Source organism: Sinohyriopsis cumingii, unplaced genomic scaffold (genome assembly GCF_028554795.1).
Source record: "Sinohyriopsis cumingii isolate HCF-2022 unplaced genomic scaffold, ASM2855479v2 utg001522l, whole genome shotgun sequence".
NCBI classification, from domain to species: Eukaryota; Metazoa; Mollusca; class Bivalvia; order Unionida; family Unionidae; genus Sinohyriopsis; species Sinohyriopsis cumingii.
Window position 1 is genome coordinate 654,882 of NW_028316011.1, and position 24,122 is coordinate 679,003.

The following is a 24,122-nucleotide window of genomic DNA, read 5'->3' on the forward strand; positions in this document are numbered from 1 at the left end:
ATTGTCTTGTCTTCCTCAAATTACATCACTCCTATTATTTAAAATGCAAGCATTTTAAATTAAAACTTTGTAAGCTTATATCATAGTGAATGCAAATTTGAAGAAGCATTCAAACATTCATTAAGCAAATTTAATACAAAAGTTTCTCATGTCCTGTAAAACCATAGTCTTACTTAAGTTTGGTATTATGCAAGCAATTTTAAAAGAGCGTTTATTAGAAAAAGGTTTATATTCAGCAGGATTTGTTCAAAATATAGTTCATATATATAGTTTCTATCCAAGTGTTACCTACTGCAAGATTTTGGTCCTATTTAAGAAAATAAAGTCGCAGTTTGTATGATGTAAGACCAGCAGGAGGCTGTATATTGCCAACGTAATATACTCCAAAGGCCTCAGCACGTCGTATCAATTTATTTCCTGATGTGCTGTTGACCAACAACTAACCAAACAACCAGTCTATGTATGAAATGACAGTTTATGTTTTCCACAAATGATATTGACATAAGCTAGCGTTGTTTGCAAGGTGTGCTACAAGCCATTAGTTTCCAGTTCCAGCTTAACGATATTAACTGTGTTACCGAACCACCATCTCTTCTCTTGTTTCCAAAATTCGCAACAATCCAGTACATACTTCTATTTTGTATTCCAATTCACTATCACATTAAACGTATACTATTCTATTTTCTGAGTCATTATGTGTTTTACACACAGATAAAGGAACAATCTCTTCTGCATCAATATTACTTCATGAATGGAACATTAATAGGTTTCTATGATGTTCTATTTTAATTTTTACATAAGAGGTACACACAAGTTTCTCCATAATTATTAGCAACAGGTGACCTGAAAGCATGAATGTATGCTGTTAGACCCGCGGAACATATATTTTGTACAGGAAACCTTTGTGGCACGTTGGTTCAAGGCTACAATTATATCAACTGGCTGTCCATCCATAACTAGCTTGAACTGTGTACATGCTTTTCGATTGACACGATAATTAATTATCAAATAAAACAAATAATAGACATTTCGGTGTTGTAATGTGGTTTTTTTTTTCTCTCTCTCTCTATGGGGTGACAGTGGTAAAGCCTGTAGTGTTATCGCTGTTAATTCGGTCTAACCGTTGGTCGCAACGCTCCCATAGGGTTTATGTTATTCGGGGCAGTATAATGGGGAATTATTTTTCAGCAATGTATTTTCTTTGTTCAATACCTGGGTCTCGCTTGATAATCATTTACTAATGAGATTTGTAATATTTTATGTATAATCATTCACGACCGGTTGAAAATAAAAGGTTTATCTGGTTTTCACTCACAAATGGAAGAAAGTGTGAGAATATCAATAGAGGGATATACCCAAAATAACATTTTGTCATGGAAATCCTTTCCTAACCGGATTCATTCTTTTTGTGTGCGCATAAAATCATACATATATCTTTTTTCTGTTGCTTAACACATAATTTATAGTCATTGAGTATGGGTTTTCTATACCACTTTTAGCTAAAATCCCTTCTATCCCCTAGAAATGTGGAACCTAGCCGCCAGTCAAAGAGTATATTAAAGTCTTCATTCATTGTACATGGTTTATTAGACAGCGTCGTATTAATCTTGTCATAGTTACAGTGCTACATATGCTAATTATAGTTTTGTTCTGTATAAAATCATCAAGTGAAATTAAATACAATGTAATTTTGGGTTCTTAGACGAAATAAAAGAAATTGTTCCCGTTTGCAAAAATGTCATGAAATAGCATTTTGTACACTAAACAAAATTATAAGTAGATATGGTCCCTTGATGAAACTGGGCATGTCAGTCATACGTCTGGAATTAAAATAAAATACAATATTTTGATTTTCAAGTTCAGGCAGTATACCTTACGTTGTATTCAAGTATGAAAACCAAGGGAAGCAACCTATCTTGCACTCTGCAACCACTGTTTTCCCTTTCCTTTGATCTAATTATGTTATTACAGCGCATACTTATTTTCCAGGTGGTGGTGGTTTTAGGCAAGCTCACATTTTACTTTCAGATCTACTCCAGTGTATGTAATCTTAGCAATGATTGCAGAAGGCCACGTACCCGCCCACCCACCCAACACACCATCAACAAGCGACATATCCTATCGTCTCTAATAAGCGATATGTTGGTATATAAATGTATATTACAATTTGAAGGCTCAAACTACACATTAAGTACATTATGCCTTGAACAATCCTAAAATGTTGCAAAGCACGAGAGTCTGACTGACACATGTCACATCGAACTGCGGAGCACGCGCTTTTGTTTTTGTTTTGTTCTTTGGGGTTTTGTGTACGTGATATATCTTTAATACAACTACAGCACACTTAATAAAATTACAAATTTGTGTGCGCGCTTGTGTGTAATTTGAAATTTTTAACGTAGCTTTAACAATGTTTCAGTCATATCGCTATGATGTAAGCAGTGTGGCAGTTTATTGTGACGTCTAACACTGGGACATCATGCCGCAGACATGTAACATAATGTACCACCCAGTCATATTATCCTGACATCAGGCCGATATACTACTGTAAATGCTGTGCGCCTAGCATGTTAGTACCATTTTTACAAGTATTTGATATGACTCGGCCGGGATACGAAACCACGAAGTCCCGCGACCGAGGAGGACGATATAATCACTAGGCCACCGGAGTGGTCTACAAGGTTGCTTTCTAACCTATACACAGTGCCAAATATATACTTTTTCTGATGTGAAATTAACTTTAAAATAAAGTCACAATACATCAAGATCTCCCAAACGTAAGGAACAAAAATAATAAAAGATGATAAGAAGAACATAATTTACGATGATATGTCTTGTCACAACTGCTCGATAATTTGTAATTGTCTCATACACCATAACATGTACCAATAATCAGAATGCATTTGAAAATCTGACAACGGTCGTATAACCCGAACAAAGACAAGAGCGAGGATGTCATCAACAGATTGCATGAAGATTGCCATCGGATTAAAATCCTTAGTCAAGGGATGTGTTTGCATAACAAATGAAAGCTATCATCAGATTGTCATGCTGAAGCAGTGACATGGACTCAGATCGGAAATTAATTAAAGCTGGAACAGACCTCAAATGCTTTTGATGTATGCATTTGTTTCGAAGTCGATGTTATGGCTCAAATGAAGAAGGTACCAATTATATTGGCCTGTTCTCCGTGAATGACAATTCAAAATCATACTTGTATTCACTTTCGTTATATTGTTATGTATATTCAATATACACTGTTGGTTTATTGTTTTTTAATTAACTTTTATTTCATTACATGCCATGGTGATGTAATATTATATGTTGAACTTGAACTTGTCCAAAACTGAGTTTATTTCTGCTTGGCCTTAATCGACATTTCTTATTTAATTCTGTGTAAACAACTAATGCATAACTAATTTAGTTTATGTGTGTATGGATTTTATTCAGAATTTATTATTAATAAAAGTAAAACATTTATTTGGGTCTAGGTCTTGGATTTTGCCTTTGTATATTTCACATAATCCAGGTTATAGTTTTTATTTTAAAAGCATCACAATCATTCTAGAAGGTTATTATCCATTAGGCAACGTACTTTTTGTTGAAAATGCTAATTGTGACCTGAGGTCAATTAGATAACTAGATCATATTGAAACTGAGAGGATGTTTTACAGTCGTGTTTTAAGATCTAGCACATTCAAGTTGCATTATATGTGTCCAGTATTTCAAATTTGGAAATTGTATTCTTCACATTGTTAAATTTCAGTAATTATTTTCTCTGAAAATACAAATGTGCTCTGATGAAACTAAGCAAACGTCCGAATTTAGTGCGTTTTGAAGTAAAGAGATTTATATTCGTAGTAAGTCGAGGTTTATCTGTGAGGTGACTGGGTGAAAGAACATCGGTTTGAAATCGTAGAAGAAGTCTAAAAGTACCCGTCTCAGCTAATTCAGACCGTCTCAGATTCTTATTAGGTTAAAGCAGGTTCAATCATTGCCTAACTATCACTGGTAACTCAATAATCAACTGCCAGTGAAATACATTTAATCATTGTTTTAGTTTCGTTTTTACTAACGATTAAATATTCACAGAGAACAATATACGCTCAAATACAGTGTTAACAACTAAATGTTCAAGGTTTGTTCGAGACAAATTGAGTATGGTACTTCATTTGACTAGCATAATCTCTGTCAATATGATTCCAAGATAAATATGATATTTCTCAGACAAACAGGTAATACATAAGTTTATGTGACGTATTGTGTTTTCCTTGGTCGAGCCGGGCCAGTGATTAACACACGAACTGAGTCATGTATGGTCCGGTCTTTGCCTGTGCAAACACAGCAATAACTGTAAAAGTATCAGAGCTTGTCCAAGCAGATAATGTATTTATTTCGTGATGCAATATCAAATCTCTCCTGTTATATAACGCAATCATGCCTTCCTGCTGTATGCGATACCTCAAGAAACGTACTGCAGATCTAACGTTGGTTCAAACACGTAATGGTAGAGCTGCGATCACTGGAATTTGATTTCGATGTAAAGCAAAGACATTCATATTTGTGTGAACATCCACCGGTAAACCCAAACATGGGTTTAAATATTGGTCGTTTAAGCTGCGTTAACCAAGCTACCAGGAACACAATGGAGTAAATACCCTAGTTAAAACCACCTCTGATTTCCTTCGTGACTTAGGAACAATTATTGTGGGCATGGAACACGGCTAGATAAACGCCTATATACTAACAGCCATCTGAAACTAAGAGAAACAACACCTATAAATCGTGACGATGCTGCATGTTACCGACTTGATCTTGCTTATAAGTTATCAACCGATATCTGTACACGTCAATATGCTGATACATATCTCATCCATGACCTGAATGCAACTAATCCAACACTGGGAGAAAGAATTGACTGATGGAGGTCTGATGGCTAAGATTCCTCTATTTGGAAGCTTGTGCTTTACTTGGAAATCAAAATATATTGAGATAATAAACAAACAAGCATGCATCAATAGATTGAAAGTTCTGAGCGGACTTAATGAAAAACTTACTACAGCCTTGCGGTTCTTGGAAAGCTATACATGCTGCTAAATGTTAATAAACGCAGCAAAAGTTAACCATAGAATTGATCAACCATAGTTGGCTAAACATCTTCTACACGATCAGGTACGTAAATGATAATGGCTTTAACAACATATAAATCTGACGCAATATTTCGGACTGAGGATGGACAAGGGCGTAACCTATACAAGAAGTACAGGTATTCAACTAATGTGCTGGGTATGGTTGATAAATACTTAGGTCCGTGTCTTTGCACGCCAGTGCAGTGTTACGGTAATATGATTACTGTCAAAATCATTACCGCCCCTCCCCTCACATCGTAGCTGCCGTGAGGGGATAGCCCTGGTGAGTGGGTGGGACAATTTTCGTCCTGGACGGACATGTCATTGCGCGGCAATTATCAGTAATACAAATATGACATAATCCTTGTCTGGGCTTAAACAAAATTCGACGAAGTCAACAAATGCTCGGACATGAAAAATCAATAGCGACTGTGTTGGATAAGGCACACACTCTGGATGAAATCGATGAAGTGGAAAATTCAACATGATTTCTTGCTGTAAACGCCCGATAAATGTACGTTGTGGGGTATCAGCTGAAGCGGAAACAATAGAAAAATGTCGGACTGACTGAAACAATACCGTCTCTAGAACAGCTTAGGAGACATCTTGTTTGCTTTCCTGCTCAAGTGCGCAGCATGAAACCTACCCATAGCACACCACCGTCAGCAGATATATTGTACAAACGTCGCGGCGCAGAAAAAAGTGTGAATCTTTGTTTGTAGCTTAGCACCATGTGCTTACCAAAGGATTTATAGGCACATATTCACGCATTAAGATTATCGGCGCGCACCTACAAAGCTCCTGACTTCTTCTTCCTCTCGAAGAACGCCCAGCGGCATGGGATGAAGTAGATTCTCTTATTTTCAAGTAAACAATCTTTCGCCACCCAATCACCCAAACCCCCACCCCGCCACCCTCCCCTCCCCCTCATCACGACAAAACTCAGTCCGATATGCGCTCTCTAGAAGATATGGAATATCTGCTAACAGCTTAACCAAATATGAATTGAAATATAATCTAAACTGATTTTGTTGATAACACTGTTGGCAGCTAAAGTCCTTTATATACTGATCTGGATGAGCTGTCTACTGCAGATTATCTTTGGATGACTAACTGTCTCAGAAGAATGTCCAGTGGGTATTCAGTTGTGCACAGCAAACCACTATTGTAAAGAATGCACCATTATTACATTTAAATTTACATTTCCAAATCAACTCATTCTATCAACACACAAACATGAATTAATCCAGTTTAGTACTTGCCTGTAATCTGTATTTACCTACTTGGCATACAAAACTATATAAATAGTTAATGAGAACATTAAGACACTTAATTACGCCTTATCTATCGAACATCATTTTTGCACGACAGTTGAAAACAGGACTGGAATGTATGCTTCTTCATTAAAATCCTATTCTGAGGAATGTTTTGCTGTCACAGAAATCTGATCTATCTAGGCAGAGAAAAGTAACATGAACGATTGTGTACTTGTTCGTTTGTTTTCTTTTGCTTTGTTTGTTTAGCGGGATTGTTTCATTGTTTCTTTTGTCGAGAGGGGATAATTTTATATATAAAATCAACACCAAGCAATGCCCACATTTTACATATTACTTCCTTCCGCAATGTCGACCAAAGTTAGTGACCCGCAAGTTAAGAAAAACTAGCAACATTGCAACATTTCGATGTCGCACACACCTATTTAAAACTGTATCATCGTCCCTGTGATTAATATATGGAACGCCCCACTTTATTCACAATACATTAAGTAACTAAACTTATAAAATCAGCCTCTGTTTTATTTATTTATCTTTAATTCCAACAAGACATAAATACAGCATACTAAATCCCGTTTTATTTACTGCAGAAGATAATCAGTTCTTTTGTTTTGGAGATTTTCCTACCAACAATAAATATCATTTCGTTTTGGAACTCAGATTACAGAACACCGAAATAAGTTTGTTCGACACTTTCACGGATTAATGTAGATGCTATATGGGATAATCTTGTATAGAAACGGCTTGTATACCACTAAACAAAATGTCCATATATAAATAAATAAATAAATAAATAAATAAATAAATATATATATATATATATATATATATATATATATATATATATATATATATATATATATATATATATATATATATATATATATATATACATATATACAGATAGATAGATAGATAGATAGATATAGATATATAAAGAACCACAAAAAATGTTATTAAAACAATTTATATTGAATAAGGACCATTTTGTGACATCTTCACCTTTATTCTTAGCATGCTTAGTACAAATACGTGATGCTTTAATTTTATTCCTGCCGTTGTTTGTGCTGCTCTTGACAGAATTGCTGCTCCTGATGCCTCTTCGGTGATTATGGAACCAAGATATTTGAACTGGCTCAATGTTTCCAGGTTTTGTCCTCTGACTTTAATCTTGGCTGAGATTTGTTTGCCACTATTTGTCATCAGCTTTGTCTTCTCAGAGCTTATATCCATGTCCAATCTGGAAGATGATTCATCCAGGTTCTTCACTAAGGTGTCAAGCTCGTCTTCACTGCCTTCCAGGCAATCAATGTCGTCTGCAAAGCGGAGATTCGTAATGTCACGCCCTCCAAAGCTGATTGTCCCCCAGTGGCTTCCAGGGCTTCGCTCATGATACTCTCTAAGTAGATGTTGAAAAGAGTGGGTGACAAAAGACAGCCTTGACGTACTCCGACTGTTCTCTGGAACCTGTCCCACAAAGATCCGTGGGCAATTACTGAACTGTTAGCCTTGGAGTACAGCTGCTTAATGGCATTGGTCAACTATGTATATGGCACTTTTAAACTTTCTTTATGATCTGTTGCTCACAATATGTTCCCTCTACATGCCATACTGTATCATATAATTTTCATTTAATTTATTTATTTACAGAGTAAAATTACAATAGGGCTTATAAAGTTGTATATATATTTCCTGTTTATGGTCTTGTAGAAATCCCAACGATATGCATCAACCTTGCATCTTACAGCGTATTAGATTAAACTTGAATTATCCTTTTAAATAATATTATGTATAAATTGATAAATCAAAATAAATATATTATTATTAGTAGTAGTAGTAGAAGTAGTAGTAGTAGTAGTAGTAGTAGTAGTAGTAGTAGTAGTACTCCTTTAAAATACCAAACCAATTTAAATATTGTTTTGGAACCGTTTTCACTAGTAAGGCGTGGAATTATTGTACTCAGTTCCTTTTCGACTCAAGGTACAGACGTAATTATTATATGGAATGAAGTGCTCCCTAGGCATTATTTATTCCAAAACTGCTGCTAAACACAAACTGCTAAAAGTTTAAGAACGTATTATTATGATCTCATATCCGCTGAATCCTGATATGTATCGTGCTCAGAAAACCATCAAATCATTTCACATAATTAGAATGTGTAGTGTATATGCCATGGAAAGAGAGAGATAGACTCCAAAGTAAATGGTTTAGTAATTTAAATGTATCAATAAAACAAATTGTTTGGACACTTATAGATGGAACAAGGGACATATATATTTGCGGTCAATGTTAATATCTAATCTACTTACAGAACATTTGAATGAAAATTGCAAAGAAGATAAGCTTGCATATTATTATATTGTAGGAATCACCATAAAGTCCAATTCTTGACTCCACGCTGTCGTAGAAGTTGGATTGGTCGTCAACTGTTAGATTCCTGATCACTAAGAATGCGTTGTTCTGTAAATATATATCAAATTTTCTATTCGAAATCCGTTAAGTGTCCAGTGGAACCTTTCTGTTGACATGCTGGAATATTGACAGTCTAAGACCTGGGTTGAATCCGAAATATTACCTCAATCTATTGATATATTTTAAATCATTCTTTCATCGGCGAAGAGAACAAACTTAGCACATCTGTATATTTAGACATCTATAACAAATATGCTAACCTAATGACAATGTTGTAGTAGCAATGCTCTAGAGTAAAACAGGGTTTGAATTTACAAATTTATACCCTTGAAGTATTTTCAAAACATCAGGACTTATGAAGATAAGACAAAGTTTCGGATTTCGTAAAACAGCTATTTGTACTTGTGTTCTATCAATAATCGACAGTGTGTAGTCTTGGTCTGATAATCGCATCTGATGCCATAGAAGATGAGGAACCTATGTAAGCATCCAATCTCTTTAAACAAAAAAGAAGCCGGCTATAATAAGCACCTTTGGTCTACATAACGCATTTAGATCACGATTTTCAATCGATGTTTTTACCAATGTAAAATCTCAATGACAGTTTCAAATGCTTGAATTATTTAATGATTGCATGACCGTGTTTTTAAAATTATATAAAATGTTATTGTTAATGTACGTGAAAATGTATAGTCAGGTGTAAGTCATAAATCTATTTTTATTAATTATCGATGGTGCTTCCTTTATTTCGTTCATGACTGCATATTATCTGCATAATCATACACTGCCTTTTAATTTCATTGATATTACTAAATTCAGAATAAGTGTATTTAAGAGTTCTAATGTCTCATTGCAATGCACAGACATACCATGCCTGTTCAAGAATTATTATTGCCGTAGATTTATTGATTGACACATTACTTTCATGTGAGTGCATGGGAGAGAATTATGTGACCATAAATACTAACTGTACTGTACTAGTCCAGTTGCTTTAGAATGCTAATGATTATCACCGCAAGAAAAGATAAATAGTGACAAAGGTATTAAAATTCAGTCGTTGTTGACAAAGACGAGGAAGAAATTATACTAATAATTGAGATTCCCACTATCTAACCATACCCTGGTTTTAAGGACTTTATGACACAAACTCAAACATGTGTCCAATGAAGGATAGGGAAAAGGACCTGCTATTGAGTCATAACTTCAAAACTGATGACACCCCTAGTCTATAGCCAAATATGGGTCTGACGGGAATCAGTGGATTATATTAGACATTGATCTAATACAGGCCCTGGTATGTGCCCCAGAGAAAGGAAAATCGCCCCTTGTTCAAACTTTAGGCACTGTTGGGATACCAGCTTTCAAAAAGAATACGTTATAAGGGCATCAGAAGAAAATGCACTTAAGCATGCAGTACAAAATGTTGTTAATGCCAGTGGAGAAGTAGACATTCCTTTGTCTGAAAAATTTGAACTTATCAGGGGTCGCACCATATTATCATATATACACTAACATAATATGAAGAAAGAACAGACCACTTGCATGATTCTCACTTCATGGTCAAAGGTTAACGATACTATGCCAGGAAATTCAACTGCGAGGGATGGAGGGAGGCGGCACACTGTAACTCGAAAACTCGTATATATTGCAAAATGTACGAAACTTGGTCTTTATGTAAACCATGGCTTAATGGTTCAATGTGGCTCAAAAAACGGCCTATTTGTAGGGTAAGATCGTAGGTCATTGACATTATATATGTCCAGATTCTGGTAGAGAAGCTCTTACATTGTTAACTAGAATAGACTGAAGCTTTTTGTTCTACACAGTCATGGTGTGATGGTGTCGGCAGCCTATCGTGTGTGCTATTGACAAATCGTATCTACAACGTACAAGTGACGTTTTATGATTACTCACGTTCTATAGCAAGACGACTGTAACTCTAATTCAATTGAAAGCAGTGTAATGAAACGTATGTTTGAATCATAACCAATGAACGTCTCACCTAATTTTCATAGTGGTTTCTTCAAGGTTAAGAAGATACCCAGGGTATAAATTCTATTTGCAAGGTGAAGGTTATTCTTTGACAGTTACAATTTAGTTTAATAGCTGTTTAGGTTTATCAAATAAAAAAATTGTTTGGTGTGTCTTTCACCATTATCAACATTTTATATGCTATAAAAGTTATTAGCGGTCCAAGTTACCTTGTAATGAAATGGCTGAATAATTAAAGCATTAAAGCCGTTGGCAGTAATACTACCAAACTGTGTACAAATCAGTACATAGTTGTTTATGACTTTGATAATTCTAGTCTCCTGATAATGCTTAGAAGCAAAGGTGCGTATATTCGTCTTTCCATATCTTGAACTAAAATCCCATATTCATAAAGATGAAATTTAACAGCCCGTATCCAAAATTATTTGACAGTACCACGTATACCACGTTCTTAGTTTTGAAGGTCGCGAAACTCGAGGGTGGAACTTTGACGTTCTTTAATAGGAATCTATGCATAACGATATACAATAACTTGAATGTTTACTGCATACCTTGTTTATGTCATTTTAAAAGGTCATGGTCAAGACAAGACTAATACCTTCACTAAGGTGTACATATCACCCCGGTATCATACTATAGTATAATATGACTCCTGGTGCATTTTTTTCAGGCATATTGCTCCTCACCGCTATTGGAATCAACAATACCACATGCATATATCAACGTATTTATCTTCCGTACACAGAAAATAATAAAGTAATTGTTCGAAAATACCTCTCCTCCGAGACTAGATCAATAATGTAGTGATGGTATGAATATTTCAGTCATCTGATACATATTTGTAATTAAAACATTCCGGAAAATATAACTTGTTAATATTACAGGTAAGTAAAAACAAACGGACACTATGCAATATAATTCTAGTTTCTGGAAAAGCTCCAGAAGCAAATTACACACATACTTAACAGTACAGTTCAACATAGATCACACTTTGCACTGGGTTTTATGGTGAACCTCATTTCTGTTCATTTTTAGTGATGATATTTAACTAAAGTATAATGTTACTATCTAACTAAAATATGGCTACATACCAAACATTTGTAGAAGATCATTGTCGTTGAATTCTTATGAAGTTCATTGTCTTATCATCTTGTACATCCCATCATCGTTGATCATGATATTCACAAAGTTTATAGCAACCGTGACTGTCTAATGTGATGTGCTATCTACCACAACGTTTATTCGATCTCTTTTTTCAAGTACTTCGGGGTAATTATTAGCCGGCCACAAAAGATTTAAAAGGGAGGTGTTATGTTTTATTTTATAGCGTCCTTCTCTATTATCCTAAAAAAGGAACTATTTCGCCTAATAATACCATGAACATTTTTCCTGCTGAAATAGTATACACTGCTAAGCAGCAAAACACAAGAAATAAGACATCATTATGCAGTACTGTATGCATTACACACGGTGTTTATTTGCCAGTATTTTTAAATTTAATTATTTCAACAATAAACTATTCCAGAAAAAAAAATCAGATGTTATTTCCAGTGTATTATAGTGCAGGCATAAACTATCATCATTGCATTTAACTCATCGATCATATCATACTTTGATTCCTGAGTATTTTAGAACCTCATCAACTCAACAGAATCTTGCACATTTTAGTCATTTTCAACACGTCAGTTATTTTGCACTGCATTTTGCAATAATGTAAGATTGAAATAATTTCGTAAGGGAAATAAATGTGTTCAGGATTGAGAAATGTCACAACAGATGTATAATAACTTAGCCCATACTCTATTGCATGTCCAACATGTGAACGGAAACCACACTTAGAGTAACAATCTATTAATTTTGCTTCTATTATCGATATGATAATACTATTTTAATATAATAATAATTTTTCTTTCCTGATTGGGTCGGAAATATATATTACATTGTATATTCTAGAGAGTACCCACTTAGAGGAAAACGGAAATATCTTTGTTAATGTATATATATGTATATATATATATATATATATATATATATATATATATATATATATATATATATATATATATATGTGTGTGTGTGTGTGTGTGTGTGTGTGTGTGTGTGTGTGTGTGTGTGTTATTCAATTTGTGCGGATATTCAATTTGTGAGATTATGAACGAATTATCTATTTGTACAGGAACTAATATACGCTGCTGGAATCTAAACTGTTTTCAGTTCGATTCTCATCATAATCATAATTACATCTCACTTTTGCGACAGACTACACTAAAAAACAGATCATGAACTGTCTAAATTCGACCTGCGTGCATAGGAAATATGGTTCAAAAATGTATGAATCACAATTCAAAATAACCAAAACATGTTATTTCCTTCACGAAACTAAATTTTAACACGAAACTAAATTTTAAGACGAGTTAGCTTGTTCAACATTGGGTGACACGACTTACTGTGAAATTAGCGACTGACTAGAACCAGATGCCTGTTGCTACATTATATATTGCTTAATTTGCTTAATAATGCATCTATAGTATAGTCAAGGTGACAAACACGAAATGTTTCATCTTGAAATTCACAAATATTGCTGGATTTAAATGGTCACTTAGCTCAAATATGATAAAATATGAACTGACTGATATAATATATGCATACATACATGCATGCATGCATGCATGCATACATACATACATACATACATACCTACCTACCTACCTACCTACCTACCTACATACATACATACATACATACATACACACACACATACATACATTCATACATACATACTTACATACATCTATGCAAATTATATATACAACATTGAAAGAAGAAACAGAACGCACGACAGTATATAGACCGACATATTAACGTTCCCTTGAATTATATAGGACTTCGACAAGGTCCTGGGACGGTATAGTGAGATCGGGAAGGAATCAGCCAGTGAAGAAGCAGACTGAGTGGCTACAGGGAATGGTCATACATTCCAAGGAAACAACTGTACCACACGACAAAAAAAAAATGAAATGCAAAATTATAATTTAGTTTGTAATAGTTACGATAGATTAAATTTAACAATAATCTGTATTGCTTGCACTATCCATCTACAATAATCGAGTAGCATTGAGATGCATGACCGTGGAGTTAACTTCAGAGAGCTTCATCGATTTAGTGTCCCGCATTACTAATTTTCTGTCAATTAATGCCATCTTTAAAAAGAATAGACATGATGAAATGTGTCCTGAATGAAGAGGAAATATGGAACGTTAGAATAATCGAAATAATAACAGAGGGTGAATAAAAGATAAAAGAGTAAATGCAGTTGATGTTAAAACACAAAACCAGACAAACAAACGGGCATGTCAGACATATTTATGGTAAGAGTGAGCTTTCAATACCTATTTTAGTTACAAAGAAAGCTTCATGATCACGTACTGCGGACATATATGCTTGCGAATTTAAACAATTAAGACCGACCGATCGAAACGCAGACTAAACAATGATCACATAAGTAAAAGATAAGCAGTACCAAACTTTGCTTACCATAATACATTATAACTCAAGATAAATCAAATAACGTGTATTTTATGCATAGCAAATGATCCACTGTTACTGAATGTCATTTGATTTATTGATATTGCTTCACGTAAAAGCCGAGACGTATATTATATATGTGGAACTGAGAAATGTAGATATGATGTGAATGTGATTGTGCAAGACCAAACATATTATTATTCGCGATATATATATATATATATATATATATATATATATATATATATATATATATATATATATATATATATATATATATATATATATATATATATATGTATGTGTGTGTGTGTGTGTGTGTGTGTGTTAATAAGCAATTGATTGTCGGAATTTGGGCCTACCTCAATATTGTCATTTTTGCAAATACGATTATTTGGATGTGAGTTCAGGACCGTAGCTTCTTCTTTGGGAATTCTCAGGTGTAACTTAGTTCTGTTATGTTAGCAAGCTATGCATATATTGTCTACTGATACCCGAGTTTAAAATGTAGCCGTAATTGCAAATTTTTTATAATGGTCTAGAAGCATATTTCTTTATGAATTTGATGGAAATGAATATATTCAAATAAGTGATTTATGGTTATTACTTGCATAATAAATTAATAAATTGTTTCATTCATAATTACGGTTGAACACATTGTTATACGTGGGATAAAATAACCCGTTAAAGGACATTGGGAATCATAACTTATCATTTTTTGTTTTCTACTATGCATTGAATCTCAGTCTTTTCACAACAATATACAGTTCTGTATGCTATTCTCTACGAAGCCACCCATTTTGAAATTAGATCCAAGTGTGACTTTTCCATTCTTAAGAATCGCCTAATTTAATATTTGAAGATGATAAGAAGCCTTGAAAACAAACACCTGGGAATGACTTCTAAATTTCAACAACACATGCTACACAGTCAACAATTATTAGCTATTATTATTTATACTACCAGGATAATCTGTTGAAAACTGGATGGTTTAATTTGGAACAAGGATATCCTTTAAAATGCATTGTCCATTCTGATATAATCACTACACTGACAAAAATGTATTATCATAGGAAATCATAATACTTTGAAAATTGTTAACAAATAAACAGTCGGGTTACGAAAACAACAGAGGTCATGACTGATGGTTATGCCCATCCTGCTTATTCACAATCAAGATCGAGATCCTTTGATTTATTCATTTATTTATTCTTTATCATCTCTTTAGTAATATTACTCAAAAGACCTAGTTCAAACATATTACTAGTATTAATCATGACATAATGTATTTTGGTCACAATGGAAATTAATTGTACAAAAATATTTGAGATGGTGTTGCCACCTTTGAATGTTTAGCTTTATGGATGACACCATTACACTTTATGTACATATCATTACGCATGCGTGACTGCGGCTTTTACGGGATCTTAACATTAACGAGTATTTTTTAATAACATTCCCCAATACGGGAATTTAGCATTAGTTATTTATCGCCACCTGCACTAATTTACCAATAGCATCGCATATTTTGTACAATATTGTCTACTCTGTGCTTATTTTTTGAAGATTTTGACCTTGACCACATGGATATATTTTGCTGAAACAATCTTACAAGTTTTATAGTATTGCGTATGTTTACTTGTGACCTGATTCGTTGTTATTGCCACAATGACTCACCTTGACTGACTAATAGCTATTTTGATTGAAGAGCATCTATTTTATAACGACCGAACGGCAAACATTCTGACTAAGCGATGTTTATTCTTACGGCACAACACAACGTTTGATTGACCAAAATCAAGCTGACACTGCGTATGCTTGCTGAAGACAAGTTCGAGAAAATATATGAATGTCAAAAGACTAGTTAATTATCTATAAAATAACTCAACAATTACAACGGATTCATCGAATACTTAAAACACAAACATTAAAGATGTTCCTTTGTGAAAACAGGGGTCCAGTGACATGAATTGGGCAGTAAAATGTCAGGTTTCCATAAAAAGAGAATAAAATCAAAAGTCTGGCCTATTATACAGTATTCTAAAACATCTTATAACATTCATATATATATATATATATATATATATATATATATATATATATATATATATATATATATATATATATATATATATATAAGGTCCTTTAAAGACTACGCCGTTGACAATCACTATATGGGTTAAACAGAATGATGGGAACATTGTCAGCTGACACTCTGCATGGCTATGAAACAATCAGGTGTTTGAGAAAATGATAACAATGGCTAAAGTCCGACCGATAATTATTATTATTATTATTATTATTATTATTATTATTATTATTATTATTATTATCATTATAGTATATTAGATAACAAAAACTGATTAAGAAATTTAAACAAGACTAAAACACAGACAAACACAATAAGGGTTTGAGGGATCACAAGTCAACACAATTTTTTTTTTTTATCCATGGAAAAATCAGAATCGCGGGGAAAATAAAATCAGTTTGAAAAGAAAATCGTTTACAGCAGAAAACATTTACAAACACACATGTTGTTAATTAAACGATAAAGACCCGTCTCAGTTTTATCAGTTAAAAGTAAAAATAGAATTTAGCAGATAGAAAATAACTGTCTAAACTATTGATATTATGTATTATGTGTCATGTTACAGGCTATCAAGACTTTTTCTCTCATTAGATTAAGACTAAAAAATAAGGCACCTGTATCTCAATGTAAGTACGTTAAGCGTGGATGCATGTAGGTAGGTAGGTAGGTGGGCAGGCGGGCAGGGTACACGTGTGTGTGTGTGTGTGTGTGTGTGTGTGTGTGTGTGTGTGTGTGTGTGTGTTTACAGAGGCTTGTATGGTCCATAAGGCAAATAAGTATCAGAAGGATACTTAGTCTTTTGACCCAAATTTAAATTAATTTTCATATATGGGACGGTATTGCCACCTTTGTTAGTTTACCATTACGGGAGACATCATGTACCATATGGGATTTAACATTACATGTGTGCCACTGCGGCCTTTCCAGGAACTTAACATGATGGAAACAATTTGATCTACTAGATCTATAAGCGAAAAAACAACAACATATATTTAGGTGGAAACTTGTTACAAGTTATTTTATTTTTACATTATTTTTATATGTGTAATAGCATACTGTTAGTGCAGAGAGAACAAACTAATTACAGACAATAACCCACCATGAATGACTAGTACCTATTTTAACTGAAGCCGTTTTATTTTGACTGACCAACACTACAATAACTGACCAATACATATCGTGACTAAACAAAGTGTATTATTACGGTTCATCCTATTTTTATTGACCAATAACCAGCTGACAATACTCAAACGCATTATAAAGTTCATGAAAAGTATATCAGTATCCAAGGTCTAGGTTATTATGTACAATATAATACAACACAGGTAATAGACTATGCAAAATAATTCAATGCTTAAAATAGGGAAATAATCAAATGTTCAGTGGTTTGCTCAATGGCCTTCACTAGGTTACACTGACATTAATTGGGTGGAAATAAAAACAGGCTCCCAGGAAAAATGAACACCTTCAAAAGACCGGTTTCCTAGACATTAAATTGTGTGCGTTTGTAAAGAAGGAAAATTACAACTTAATAGCAATATAATTTTGCAATTTACTCTGATCTATTTCTAATATAAACATGCATTTAATCAACTTAAATTTCTAAACTCAGTTTTGTCTATTTTTATCTTACAAAATTAAACTTATACTGTTGTATCCCTTTTTAATCAGTGGTCGTATTGTCTTTTACATGCACCTTCTTGAGGGAACAAAATACAGATTTAATTACAAAAACAGGAGATTATATATGGTATGTAAATTAGCATACTTGGTGTTTTGTTTTCGTGCTCTTCATTATATACCTTTTGTTAGAACAGTTTTTTCTATTTGGATTTTGATTCTTCCTTTCGATGTACACTTAATAAGTGGATCAAAGTGTGCATTGTTGACTCTGTTCTTTGTAAGACTAGATTTTTAGTATATCGTTAAATGTTATATTCATAACTTGATTTATTGAATTTTAATTTTAGACTCATTTTAGTAAACATTGATTTATGATCTATATTTTCATTCTTATACAATGTTTACAACGTTTCATTCTGTACATTAATTGTGTGTAGTTTCTATAATCAATATTTTACTGCAATAAAATGGCAAACTGTATTTACAGAGCAAGTATTCCATCTTAATAAAGTATATGGACCGATAGGTTATCCAACATGCAGGATAATATAAATGTTTCCATGGAAATATTCCAAGTTATGTTTTCTGAAAATAATTGCAGTAAACATTTGGATATTTTTAATTAAAATCTAAACTATCATTAGGAAATAAACCTTTTCGGAGGAATTCGATCATCAGTTTCAATAAGGGAAATGGAGAACAAAATCCTTTCGAACTCACTTACCTACATAAGTTAGCAATGAGGTATTTATAGTTATATTCTATGTTTTACCTGCTTTATTCTTTTGTGAATATGAGTTGGGGGTAACTGAAAACCCCTTTGTCTTTACAGGGTTATATAAAGGGATATATATTAGTCCTCCAAGGTCTAAAATAAATTTAACAGATTCACAATGATCACACCGAACATGTCTATGAGAAAATTCAGGATGTCGACCAAAATATAAAAAGCAAATGAAAAACATATTTGGGTTCATACAAAAGAACGAATTTTAGAAAGTCCATAATAGCCTAACACATGTATACGTAATGTATTAGTGCAGTAGACAAAATCAGCTCACACTGAAAATGTGAATATGTTAGGGATAAATCAGGATTAAGAGAGATGTCCGTGACAGAAGTCGAAATTTTGATGCATAATGCAATCAATCTTATATAATGAGTTGTTAAACTTATAAAGAGCATAAACGATCGACAATCACCACATGGCTCTTGGATGGGACGGGACATATGTATACTAGCGGAAAGATTACAGTCCTCACCCTTTTTGATTTGTCTGCAGCATTTGACACAATAGACCATTATATATTACATCACCGTCTCCAGCATGCATATATCAATCACGATGCAGCCTTACTGTGGTGCAAGTCCTACTTGGTCAACATAAAACAAATTGTGTCTGCAAATGAAATACACACCAGCCCATTTGATCCATGTTGTGGTTTTCCACAAGGGTCTGTTCTTGGACCTGTCCTCTTCATACTATACACTCAGCCGCTCTCAAGTTTCATAGATAATCATCCAGTGTCTCACCACTCATACGCTGATGACACCCAAACATACAAATCTAGCCACCAAACTGAAGTTGATGCTACCATCAAAGGTGTAAAGAGGCGCATTTCGTATGTGACGTCATGGATGACATGCAACAAGCTGCAAATGAATGATGATGAAACTGATGACATTATTATTACAACACAAATAATTCACATCCTTTAACTCAAACAATAAATATCAGCAACACCAACATTAAATTTACACAATCAGTACGAAGCCACGGTGTTACTCTAGACAGTACTTTCATTGCACCAACATGTCATGAACATATGCATGCCTGCATATCTTGAGCTGAGACGCATCAGTTCCATTCGCAAATATCTTTCAGTTTATGCCACTAAAACATTCGTGTTTTCATTAGTCCTTTCAAGACTGGAGTATTGTAACTCAATTATGTCTGGTTCATCTCAATATATCCTCCAGAAACTTCAAAAGTTCAAAATACAGCTGCTTGGATCATACTTAGAGTACGAAGTACAGAGCACACCAGCCCGCTGCTCTTTACCCTACACTGGCTATCCATTCGATCCAGAATCAAACAAAACATTTTGTCTCTGTGCTACGTTTCACTGACGGACTCTAGATCAACATACCTATCCGACCTCCCCCATGTGTGCACACCAACTTGATACTTACGCTCCTCTTCTGACAATCGTATACTGATTATTCCCACTATGAATACAAAGTCATATGAACAGCATACTTTTGCATACCAGGGCACAGCAACGTGGAATGAATTGCCCACTGAACTTAGACACAAATACACAGTGATCCGATTCAAGCGTGCTCTCAAAAGGCACTTATTTCGACTGCAAGATCAAACTTAAAGACCTATTTTTTATGTCTTCTAATTTCGTGGTGTATGTTTTTGTAATCGTATCATTATATATGTTTTTATCTTATAGGTGTTGTCTAATGCTGTAAAGCACTTAGAGCTTCTAAAGAGTATGCGCTATACAAAGTTCTCATTATTATTATTATTATAATGAAAGGGTCAGAAAACTAATCAAGCTCACACCATGGCTGCTAATACCAAATATTAGGTTATCTAGATAAAGTGTATTTTTGTAATGCACACACATCATTAGACCTATATAACAGAAACAAACTACATGAAGACCTATACTACTAAATAAAGTATAACTTCCTTTATGATCATAGAGAGAACGTGGTCCAAAGAGGTTCGAACTGTTCATGCTTATGTGATAAAAGATGAATATTCGTTGAGTCAGTTTGTGTGTACCCCTGCTATTTCCAAAAGAAAATGCATTGATAGTCCACCAGGACCTTTGTCTTCATAATAATCCATATAGTGTTTAACTGTTTGTAAGACATTAGTTGCTTCCTTGATTTATATATATTAGGTATATTAGTTAATCTATAATAAGATTGACTTTGGACACTGATTTTAATTTCTTGAGAATCCTAATTTCGCGTGTTGGCACAGTCATCTGATTTGTGAACATGCTTATTGCATATTCATTGTTGGAGGGCATCCAGTGTCAATGACTATATGGATGTTCTGGAATATTGAACATACATTTTTTATTGTATTGTTTTTGCAACGAACTAGCCAAACCATTGTGAGAATTTTTTTAAATATATATTGTTGTCTTGTTTTGCATGAGCATGTACAGTGTTCGAAGATATTTCCACCTATCCCCTTCATAACTCATAGCTTGGTGGAGAGCGTTGTGGGTTTTAGTGGGCCTTCTATAATCAGTTACATAACGGTCTTTAAAATAATATTTAATACGTCCAACACTTAGTGTTTATATTTTTATCAAAACCTTTACATTTCCAATGGAGATGCAAATAGTATACTAAAGCGAGTGCTCATACTCTCCGTGACCAATATGATGCTTGTCAATTGGGGCAGTGGGTATGAAATGACTAGTTTTTCCCATGATCAGTGACACTGTAAGTTATTGAGTCATATGGTTGTTTCTAGTGCTTGAAATCTTTTAGAGCTTTCCACAATTTGTCGGGTGGCCCGGGTGTCCGCGTTGTCTATGGCGCTCGCCTCTACCTACCACTCGTCTAGGGCTCGGATGACGTTATGTATGATAAAACTAGCCATTAGCTTCCCGTGGCACGGTCATTTATACTGGCCGCCGTGTATAGCCTGTCCTATGTTGTAAAATGGCGTTAAAATAATAACAACAATAATACAAATTAGGTCAGCCTATTGCATTATGTTTAAATTTGTATCTACTTTTCTTTAGATTCATATGGTCTGCTGAACAAATTATGTTATTAGCCTATTTCCATTTATTGGCGGGACTTTGTGTGTCTGAATAATCTAAAGCATGTGGTATCTGAGTCTTGACCAAACTGGTTTTGTGGGAAAGCTTTCCCCTGGCCTGTGTTTCTTCCCTGCTATTGGCCGTCGTGTATAATCTAGCATGTGCTGAAATTGTCATCAAAACTACCAAACCACAGTTGGACATTTCATGACACATGTATCATGGGAAAGCGCTTTATAACTTTTGAGAGATTTGTTATGTCCGCTCCCTATGTTTGTCGTATTATCAATGATTATCCTAACGTTTGACGTTGATAACTTGTCTCGTGTTATAACTCTAGGTCTCAACATACGTAACAGTAAAACTGAAACAAACGCTTAAATAAAATTGTCAAGCAACTTATTTCCCTGCAATATAAAGTAAACATTCAAGGGACGTGCAGATAATTTTAAGGGCGAACAGTGTTTTAAACGAAAATGACAGAAGGTATTCTTGTAGGGTTTGTAGTCGCAAAATTTCCTTTTTCTGACTGAGCATTGCTAGTAAAGCCACACTTTTTAAACCATTATTTTGTATTTTTAAATTTGTAAAGGGTATGAAATGTTTACTTTGCAACTTGATATTTTACTACATAACATTCATTAAAGAAACGGGAGAGAAAAAACACCTTTGTCTTGGAGATTGTTAGTTTCAAGAATGAATATTCCTGATAGAGTATTATATCGGGCAGTTACAAAACATTGTCAGTATCATGCAAGAATATGCGTGGCATTGTCCTTTTGAGGTTATAAATATTTTAATTTCAACCTTCGATTCCTAAAGAAATGCAGGGGACAATGGTTTAGGCGATGAGCGCTTGCATCCTCAAAACAAGATGAACCTCTCTATACCGTTTAAGATAAAAATATACATAAATTAGAATGCTTTGAAGATATGCGTGACTGCTATAATAGGGTGTGCATACTACAAGCAGGTGCCATTGAGGCGGGGCTTGGGGTCAGCGGGTCAAATAACTAAAAAATGAGTTGAATAAAAGTTTCTTTCCGTAGTTGTCCTGCCAAATTGTGTGACAGAAACTCTTTAATTAATAAATAAATACATAAATACAATTTTAACTAATATATAAGTTAAAGTATAATTAAACTAAAAACATGTATCCATTCTATCATATAGCCAATCTGTGTTGAAGAATATTTTGATTCTACTTTTAATGATATTCAATATGCATCTTCTCTTGTTCTTTATCGTGACATTAAGAAAATTTGTGGTCACTATAATTGTCCTGGCCGAGGAAATAATTACAGAATAATTATAAAAAATTGCCCACTTGCTCGTTTGCTCTCTACACAAAAAACTAAATGTATTGGACCATACTCACAACAACCATGACGAAGATTGTTAGTATCAGTCGTTTTATGTGTGAACAAAAAGATTCTAGAAATCGGAAATGTGGCTACAAACGAGTTGCACAAGAAAGAATAATATGACATACATGGGTTAGATTTTACTCTTGACATAGTATTCATAATATTCTGAAGAAGTTGCTACTATAGAGGAAATAAATGGAGAAATTATGACATTCATTCATCTGATAATATCAAAGGAAATCAAAATAGATAACGTATGCTTTGATCTAATGTGTAATAGTTTGTATTGCCTGGCCTTCGCCTGTAATGACTGAGATATATTTAAAACTCATTTGCCTAATTCCATACGGGTAAGGAAAGGGAAAACGTCGTAAATTCAAATGCGTTCGGGTCTTATAATACGTCGCAGAATTGTAACCGAGTGGGTTTTTGGACCAAATGAACAAGCCAAACACAATGTGGGAAAGATGGAAATTTATGAATGAATTAATAATGATAAATATATGATAAAAATACAATTGAAAATAAACAAGACAAATATTAAATAAAATGAAGTGCAGATCCAAGAACCCTCATGGACTCCACTTACCCCTTAAACAGTATTTTGTTCAACAAGATATTCACAAAATCTCGAATAAAATTATAAAGTTTCAAAAATAATCTTACACAAGATTCAAAATACTCTTAACACACCTAATGATTCAAAATAATCTTTGACACAACTTAAGATTCAAAATAATCTTTGACACACCTAAAGATTCAAAATAATCTTTGAATCAACTTAAGATTCAAAATAATCTTTGAAACAACTTAAGATTCAAAATAGTCTTATCACGACTAAGATTCACAATAATCTTATCACGACTAAGATTCACAATAATCTTATCACGACTAAAGATTCACAATAA